Genomic DNA, 10,880 nt, shown 5'->3' on the forward strand with positions numbered 1-10,880 from the left:
ATAATTTATTATGTGTAAAAATTATTAAATGTTCCAATTTGTATATTTTATAAAAATGTATATCTTATAATTTAACTATTATGTGAATGATTTATCTATAACAAGTATTATTTATATAAATTCTTTTAATATTATTACATTATATTGTAATTTCTTTTCTCAACCTACATGAATTAAAAAAAAAGACAATCTTGCTATATTGTATATTTCACAATGGTTTATATTCACTATAAGAAAATTATTAAATAGAGATTAATTTTAGAGATAAAAAATAATTAGTCACTATATTAACGAGAGTAAATATTATTTTAAAGACTAAAAAAGTTATAATATCTAAAATAATTTTTATTATTAATAAAAAAAATTAAATTAATATATTTCAACTACCAACTTTAAAATCTAATTAGTTGGTAGTTAAAATTTTGATAACTATTTAGATAACAATTTAAAATTTATTTATTAATAATAGAAATTACTTTATATATAAAATAAAATTTAATTTTTAAAATAATATGTAATTTAATTAATACATGTAATTAGGTTCTAATAAACTTTAAATATCTAACTTCTAAATTTAGGTTCTACCTAATATTTTACTGTAGTGATTTATTATATGTAATTAATATTTTTAAATCTCAATATCCTATAATATTTCTTACTATGATTGTATATAAATGCACCTAATATTTTATAGTATAAACTAAGGAGAATACAAATTTATAACACTTATCAGTAATGGTAACATATAGAGCTGGATCTGCTTGTGTAATTCTTACACTATATGAATGTAAATTTATACATAATCTGTAACACATTAACTAAAGGTGTGTAACTCCTTGATTTCGTTGGTTACTCGCAATCCGGTCATACTAGGTTTAACAATTTTTTTCTTTTTCATTTTCCCTAATTTAAGAAGGGCACTCTCTCAATTTCTTCTTTCTCTTTTATGGTACAGGGGCTACGTTTTTTGTTTGTTTGTTTCTCTAGTCCTTTTCTTCTTTATTCAATCAGTGCATTGACTTCAAAGTTCTATAGTAACACGAAAAATATGGATGTATAGAATTCTGAAGATTTTGATTTGATATTTTTATTAGATAAAAATTCTTCTAATTTTATAATTAGTCATCTTGGTAGTCTACTGAATAATTCAATAATTGGTGCGATCTCTAGAAAGTGGTATACAATTAAACGAGTGGCGATAAAATATTTGAATTTCAGGATATAATATACAAATGACTAACTATTATAAGAAATTCAAGTATAGAGGAGTAACATAAAAATGAAGAATATAGAGAGAAAAACCCTGCAACCCATTTTCTTCATAAAATGTGCACTGAGTCAACTGAGTCCGGTGTGATATGAACTCGAAGGCAAGTTTGGATGAGTCTGACATGAACTCAGCCGCAACAGCAACCCTGTCTGAGTCCTCCACAACATTCTACGACATCAACTAGGAATCTTCCTTTTGTGTTTGTGCCTGCTGCTTTGGCCATTGCGGATTGTTGTTTACGATAATTACTTGTGCCTGTTGAATTTCCTTAACTCATTGCTCCCAATGTTTATAATATGACTCAAGAGTAACATCACTGCCAATTAGCAATGCATTGTACATGGACGACCCTTATATCATTACCATGCCACGCAAGTTTTGCAAAGACTAATAACAACTAGTTATGAACAAGGGTTAATATAATATTTTGTTATTATTATTATTTATGATTTGAGTAAATTAAAATTAAGGCACATATAATAATAATAATAGTAGTACTAATATATAATAATAATTTTTGTGTAAAAAAATTATAGGATTAATGTACCAAACCACATATTATAATAAAATTCTTATTTTTACTTAATTATTTACAGAGCTCATAAAATTTTTATTAGCTTTAAAGTATGGAAAAATAATTGAATTAGGACTAAAATGTATTTGTATATATTTCCTAACTAAATGTTTCATTTTATTCATTTTTATCTAATTTGAAATTTTCTATACTTTAATAATCTTTCTCTTTAAGTATAATTTTTTTATATTTAATGTTCTACATCAAAAGGAGTTTTTTTTCTACCAATCCATTTTTTTTTTCATTTAACTAAAGTAGTTGAGTCATATAATCCAATCCAACTATTATAATATTAACCTAATTTAGTGATATACAATTTTAATGTGATTGTAAGTATTAATTATATTTTTACATATTTATATGTTTTATATTATATTTTTTAAATGTTTATCAATTCACAATTCGAACTATGAGGCTTCAAATTTGATTTACACTTTTTTTTTTTACATGATTGAGTACAATAAAAGTTTGTTCATTTGGTTAATCTTCCAAAATACTTTCAAGTTCTAGATATTTTAACAAAACTTCTATCAAAACCATTCTTTTATAAATATAGAGATAAACTTATTTATAAGTTTAGACCCACCATAAATTCACGAGAGAATGATAATAAAACCATTATAACAATATATAATAATTTTCATGTTATTTCATTTTGAACTCCTTCCCCTTATATATATTTTAGAGTGTTAAACTCTTTTATGTGTAATAAACTCATTATATCTCTTCTCCTTTCTTCCTAAGAGAACATATGTAAGTATTTACATGGAAAGTAAATTGAATTTGTTAAATTGAACATCTAAAATTATATATTTTGGTCCTAAGATTTATAGGAATTAGTCGGCAATCCCATCTAAAGATGAAAATGTTTTAAGGTTCAAAGAATAGAGACAAATTATGTGCAAGATCCTATCATTTGTCCGTTCAATCAATTCTGTAGTTTGATTTTTTTTTTATTTTTTCATTTTGTCTATTGAAACCGTCATATATGCTAACATTGCTACTCGTTTGTGGTACAAAATTTATTACCAATCAGACGTGGTTTGAGTGGATAAGTTTCACTTACAGGAAGATGCTGCTTTAAAAAGTAAAGCCAGGATAATGGTTATCCATCATGATTGATAAACCATTTCATGCATATCAAATTTGCACAATCAACATTATCCATACTAAACATGATTTTTTTTTTGTATAATTTTAATTTTAAAATATTTATTATATATAATAATAAATTATATATTAACACATGTCAATTAACTAAAGGTTTAAATAATACATCTCTATAAAATGTTTTGTTTACTTTTCTCTTCTGTTAAATTTGAAATCAGTTCTCCAGTCTTTATAAAATGATAGAATTTTTACTTTAGTTTCCCTAAAATGTTTTTATTTGTTTTTCATCTTTAAAATAATTAATCTTAGTCAAATATTTATTTTAAGATGAATAAATAAAATTATTTTTGTACATTTTATAATTATAATAGTATAAAGGTTTCAATATCTAACAATATATAACATACTAGTACGTTGGAATCTTCAATCCACATGTTTTTCAATACACGGTTAATAAATATCACGTAATATTAAGAATAAAAACATAACTTTTAGTATTAAAAGAACTAAAAACAAAAAATCACTGCTAATAAAATCAAAATTCACAATTAAAACTCTTATTAGAAATTGGATAAACACGAATGTTGAAATTTATGCAACATGATTTAACCAATGTATTGATGAATTAATCCTATTCGATATAGGATGATTCAATCAAGAAAAATGTTTAGTAGATGCACTTTTTAAGAGATAACAAAAATTCGATTCAATTATTAGTTTTTGAAGATAAGATTTTTGCTTGATTCTCTCTCCTTCGAAAGGTTTTGGTGTTGTTAGGGTTTGTGTGGGTGACCGTTTATTCTTCAACTTGGTGGTGGACAGTGGTGGCGTAAGGGTCGTGGGTGCTGATCGGTGGTGGCTCGGTAGGCTGTCGAGACGCTGGTAGTGACGCTACGACTTTCTACATCTACATTCAAGGTGTATTCTTTCCTTAAATTTCTTCTTGTAAATTCTATTGCACACAACCAAAGTTGTCACCTTTTTCATGTAGCCAGTTCTAATTTGCGTTAAAGTCACAAATTTTATCAAAATTTGTGGTAAAGTCATGATTTTTATCAACATTTGTGTTAAAGGCAAGATTTTTAGGTGGTGCGGCTAGTGGAATGGGGGCGGCTGATGTAGGCTGGTCGGCAGCTTGTTAACCTTTGAGAATGGCTGAAGGCTCTACGAGGTTCCTCATCCCATGGGCTTGTTTGATGGATCAAGAAGTGTTCTCTAATAAGAAAGTGTCTACTATGTCAAGCCAAAGGAAGACTTTTGCTCAGGCTTAATACATGTGACATTCCTTTGTCCCAACTACCTACTCCTTGTATTAAGGGAGACATGGTTGTTGTTCGGGTTGATGAGGCAGATTACTTGGCTGGTCTTGAGGATTGCAAGACCCATTTACATGGTCGGATTATTCTATCTAAAGGGGATAAACCTCTCACACACCTTATATTTAACTAAAAATTTGCAGCCGGTGTGGAAGGCTCTTGGACTATGGAAAGAAATTTGTCTTGGGAAGGGTTTCTATGAGTTTGATTTCATTTCTTTAGAAGACATGCGATAGGCCCTCGGGATGGGTTCATTGCAGTTATCTCCTGGTTTCTTGAGATTTTTTGCCTGGACTAAAGACTTTATTCCAACTACTATGAAGGGTACTAAAACTCTGGTCTGGGTTAGAATCTACCATTTGCCTTTGGAGTATTGGAGATCAATGGCGATATTTTCCATCACCAGAGGTCTTGGTACTTCTTTGTCTTTGGATGATCATACCATGAGAAAGAATAGGGGTTTGTTAGCTAGAGTGTTGATGGATATTGATTTGTTTTCCCCTTTTCCTGATCACCTCTTGATTGAATGTCAAGACTTTGCTTTTGTAGCTAATGTGGAATATGAATGACTCCCTCCATTTTGCTCTCACTGTAAGATGATTGGGCATGAGCTTGCTCAGTGCCGCATGATTCATGATTAGGGTCGTGTTCCTGGACCTCAACATAAACCTTATCAGAAAACAACTTCTGATGAACAAGAAAAGGGGAGGGTTGCAGTTCCTAAACAACGTAAAAAGTATCAGAAGAAAGATTCGCAACAGAAGCTTGTGGAAGGCCCTATTGATAAATTGACAACTAATGCTCCTAGCGGGGAAAATGAAGGGTCACTCTTTATGATAAAACAGATGAAGGGGGGATGATTTTGCAGATATGCCTCCTCTCGAGGATGCCTCAGATCATGATAGGTCCTCACTCAGGCAGGGGTTGTTCACTCCCACTTCAGATATTTCAGAACCGGGGATGGTAAGGAATTCACCTGCTGTTAATATGTTATGCAAGCCAAGGGTCTAGAGTCACAACTTGTAGTACATTCAGTTACGACTTCTATTGATGATCATCATGTGGAGGTCTCTGCTCCTATGGTTGTACCATCTTCGTCGCGTCTTACCTCTCTTCAGTGGGCTAAATCACCTGGGGATACTAAATCACCAATTAAAAATCCTATTGATAGTCATCATGTGGAGGTCTCTGCTATTGTGAATGTACCATCTCCGTCGTGTCATGCCTTTTACTGGATCTTGTTATACTTGTTGTAATGGAAGGAGAGGGTTGCATAGAATTCATAGAAGACATGATAGAGCTTTATGTAATGGAGTGTGTCTGGATTAATGGGATTCTTATACTTATCAGGTTCTTGTCAAAAATTGTTATGATCATTCCCTTATTCTTTCTAGTCTTGCTAGTAATTTTTTAAGAAAGGTTAGTAATTTTCATTTCTTTTCGCTATGACTTCAGGACACTTCATGTATGAAGCTTATTCATGATTCTTGGGCTAATAAGATTGTTGGTTGTCATATGTTTATTTTGCAGTATAAGTTAAAAAGGTTGAAAAATGAGTTATGAGACTGGAATAAAATTTCTTTTGGTAATATTCACAATGCAGTTTTTCTCAAGCAGGGTCTCCTCCTTGGTATTCAACAAAATTAGAGACTACTAGATTTTCTGATATTGATGGGCTTTTCTATCAAGAAAAGATTGCTAAGGAAGAGCTTCATCATGCTCTTCACTGTCAATATTTGTTTTGAAAATAAAGGGCTAAGATGTTATGATTTAAAGATGGGGATCAAAATACTTTTTTTTTCCATATCGTGGTCAAGAGGAGAAATAATTCTAGTTGGATTCATTGTCTACGGATTGATAATGAGGTTATTAAGGATCCTAAACTCATTGAGGATCATATTTTGGACTTTTATAAAAATCTTTATGTTGAGTCTATTTCTAATGTTCCGGATACAAGTAATATGGAATATTTTATTGGTACTTATATTCCTAAGCTAGTTTCCTTTGAGGAGAATATGATGTTGATTAAATGTCCTGATTTTTTGGAAATCAAGAATGCTATATTTAATCTTAATGGTGTTTGCAATGTTGTTCAACAGTTTTTTAAACAAAACTGGGTTCTCCCTGGAATGAACAGTAATGTGGTATCTCTTATTCCTATGATTCAAGGTGTTGACTCCATTAAAGATTACAGGTTAATTGTTATTGCTAATTTCAAATTTAAGATTATTTCCAAGATACTAGAGGATAAACTTGCACTTGTGGTTGCTAGAGTCATTTCTCCTAATCAATATGGGTTTGTGCAGTGTAGATAGATTCAGGATTGCATTGGTATTGCTTCTAAAGTTATTAACATACTTTCTAAAACGATTAGAGGAGGTAATGCGGTTTACAAAGTTGATATTCATAAAGACTTTGACACTCTGAGTTGGAAGTTCTTATTATTAGTTTTGACACGCTTTTGTTATCACCCCTCGTTTATCGGTTTGATTAGTACAATTATATGTTCAGTTACGCTTTCTATAAGAATAAATGACAGTTTGATGGGTTTTTTTCCTTGTAGTACAGGTGTCAGACAAGGTGATCATTTGTCTCCTTTACTTTTCTGTCTTGCAAAGGAAGTTCTTAGTAGAGGTATCTCTAAGCTTGTGAATGATAAGAAAATTCTACATATGGCTAGTCTGCAAGGTTATCTCACTCTCTCTCCTATTTTACATGCTGATGACATCTTTGTTTTTTGTAGGGGGATAATATGTCTCTTAGAAATTTGAGTATTTTTCTTAAAACATATGGTGATTTTTCTAGTCAATATGTTAATAACTTTAAGAGTAGTTTTTTCACCATGGATAATTCTGCAAGATTTATCACCAAAATTCAACGTATTCTTTCTTATAGTCATGGTTGTTTGCCTTTCAATTATTTAGGAGTGCCTATCTTTGTTGGTGCTCCAAAATGTCGATTTCTTCAACCTTTGACTGATAAAGTCAAATTGAAGTTAGTATCTTTGAAAGGTAAATCTCTTAGCATGATGGGTCAGATTTAGTTGGTCAATACAGTGATTACTGAATTTCTAGCTTATAGCTTTAATATGCATAAATGGCCTGTTTCACTTCTTAAGCAAGTTGAGTAGTGGTGTCAAAATTTTATTTGGACTAATGATATTATGAAAAAAAGGCATAGTTACTATGAATTGGGATACGATTTGTTCTCCTTTTGAGAATGGAGGTTTAAATATTATTAATCTTTGTCATGAAAATAATGCATATGTTCTTAAGCTTGTTTGGAACTTTGCTTATAGCAACAAGCCTTGGTCTTTTCTCCTAAAAGTTAGGGTTCCTAAATCAAAATACGAGTTTAGAATGGTTTATAGATCATCGTCTATTTGGCTTAGAATTAAGCAGTTTTATTGTACTGTACTTGATTATACTTCTTGGACTGTTGGTAAAGTTGATACAGGTACTTTTATTAATTTATGAAATGATAAATGGTGTTGTACTACTTCTTTAGCAAATATTGCAAGGTTATCTGATGGTGTTAGCATTCCGAATATAGTCCCTTAGTTTTGAGCAACTTGTGATTGAAATATTCCCTTGTCTTTATAGCAGATACCTCATTTTTTAATCATATCATGGTTGAGGATGAACAGGATATTCCTAATTGGATTCTAGATGAGTCTAGTCATTTCACTCTTAAATCGGCTAGGACTTTTTTCTTGGAATTAGGAGTTCCCTGTGGTTAGGGTAAATTCATTTGGTCTTCATCTATTCTGCCTTCGAAAACTCTAGTTCTTTGAAAAAATTTTCATGGGCGGCTTTCTATAGATCAACATATCCAGAATAAAGGTTTGTATATATATTCTATGTGTACTTGTGAATAGCACGCAGAATCTATTCAACATTTATTTTTTGAATGTTTTAATGCTTTGCATATTTGGAGTTGGGTTCGACAGATTTTTCTTACTTCTCATTTCTTTAATAAGGATGATATTCTTTCTGTTATTAAAAGTGATGGTAGTTCTTTGGTTATATTGATTAAGCTAGAGAAAGAAGTAACTTTATGGTGGTCATCTTTGCTACTGTAAGTAGTCAATGCCTTTTGTTTGTGTGTATGCCTTTGCTACTAGTCTTGCTTTATACTTTTCAACTGTCCCATTAGCCTTATATTTTATTTTGAATATCCATTTGCAACCTATGGTTGTTTTTTCCTTAGGCAGAAGAGTAGTCTTCCATGTTTGATTTGACTCCAAAGCAGATATCTCACACTATATAACTTTTCTCCAACAGTCATGTTTCACAACTTCAGAATAAGTGTTTGGCTCAACATGTGAATAAAGAGACATGCCAAAAGATGTGTAAGAAAGTAACAAATTATTATAAGACAAAACATAATTCAAAAGATATTTAACTCTTGAAGATGTATCAAAAACATTAAGATTACAATGATAGTCCTTTAGATACATAGGTAGTTTTTTTTTTTATTCTGGTACTCATTTGCACAGGTTGATCTGATTCAGAATTTTGTTGTGTCATGATCTTCATTGAAGTTTTGGTCTATATGGGAACAAAGTTCTTCTGGAACCTCAATGTCTGACTCATAGTTATTATTATTGTTATTTTCAACATTATCACAAGGTGCAAGAATGACTTGTAATGGATGACTCAAAACAAGTTGATCTTCAGTAAACAAAATTTGATCATGAATGTTAGGACTGTTAGTTTCATTGTTAGTATCTTGAACCATTTGATATGGAAAAACATTTTCATAGAAGACAACATTCCTAGACACAAAAAATTCTCTAGATTGAATATTCAACATAACACATCCTTTTGTCCCCCTTTTAAAACCAATAAAAACACATTTTGATGCCCTTGGATCAAATTTTCTTCTATTTGTAGACAAAGTGCTAGCATAGCACAAAGATCCAAACACCTTTAATCCATTAAAATCTGCTACAGTTTTGTAAAACATTTCATGAGGAAAGGAATTATTTAAAACAGGTGTTGGAAACATGTTTATAATATGCTCAACATGTATCACAAAATACGACCAATAAATTTTGTGTAAATGAGATTGTATCATGAGAGCTCTTGCTACATTTCATATATGACTAGGTTTCCTTTCAACTATGCTATTTTGTTGTGGAGTATTGACACATGATGTTTGATGCACTATTCCTTTGTTAACAAATAAATTAGTCATGAAAAATTCAGTCTCATTATCACTTCTTATTATTTTTATTATTGTCTCAAATTGTGTTTGAACAAAAACAACAAAATTTTCTAAAGTCTTGACAACTTCAGATTTTTGTTTTGCAAAATGACAAACATTACAAACAATAGATTTGTTATATTTAACAAAAGGAAATTTAGTCATGATAACATCAATATGTTTATTTGAAACATGTCCTAATCGAAATGACAAAGGGTTTCTAGATCACTAGTATTGACATTAACATTGTTGATGGTATGTGCATATTTGATGGGTTTGATTTGAAGCTGATAGGATGAGATCCTGGGTATATAAAGTCTATTTTGCATCATAGATGAACCAATTATTTTAAGGAGTTCTTGTTTTGAATGTGACAACCATTAGAGTCAAAGGTAAGATCACAAGATAAATTATCAATCAATTTTTCTACTGAAAGAATATTAAAGGTGAAACAAGGAATATACAAAACATTGTCTATGACATGATTTTGATTGAGAAAAACATTTTCAGAATAATTGGCAATGACTTTATTTCCATTTGGTAAGGATGAACAAAAGTGGTCAGTAGCACCACTATCAAGAATCCAAGAACTGAAGGAAGAAAGAAATTTATTACCAGTTTGTGTTGTCATGTTGAAAGGAATAACATACACTTAATTAGAAACATTGCCACTGGATTTGGACTGTTAATGTTTGATACTGCTCAAGAGTAAAACCAATTTGTTGAGACTGCACTTTTATCTTTGAACCTTCATGATTTTGCTCATCATTATAAAATCTTATTTGAAAGAATAAATCATTTCCTGATGATCAGAAATATGAATTATGTCTCGTGAGAACCTCTACTTTAAATGATTTCGTATGTCAAAGGCATTATGCATACATATGATGCTCTGTACGATGAGTCTTGAAACAACCTTGAACATCCAAGAAACAACCAATATATTGACTTTTTTGCCATGCTAAAAATATTAAACTGATATGAGTGAAAACATCTATGATTCTATCAATTATTTGAAATAAACAAGATCAATACTAATTTGATCTCTCAAAAATAATAAAAAATAAATTATTATCAGATAAACTAACATAATAAAAAAAATAAAAATTATAAAAAATCAACCAACTTCATTTATAATAAGTGTAAAAAAAAAATGAGTATCACTTCAATAAATTAGAAACAAACAAAATAATCATAAATCTAAAAGTATATATTAAAGATATTTTTATACAAACAAATCACTCTTCAAAGTCCGTATCACTTTTAGTAAACATCATTAAAAGTATCGTTGCACAAATTCAACACCTCGTGTCAATTACAATAGCACTGTTTAATTTAAAATTCAATTAGTAGAATTGATCTTAGTTAAACAAATTAAAAATATTAAATATAATTTAAATAC

Source organism: Phaseolus vulgaris, chromosome 2 (assembly GCF_051622355.1).
Source record: "Phaseolus vulgaris cultivar YP4 chromosome 2, ASM5162235v1, whole genome shotgun sequence".
Taxonomy (NCBI): Eukaryota; Viridiplantae; Streptophyta; class Magnoliopsida; order Fabales; family Fabaceae; genus Phaseolus; species Phaseolus vulgaris.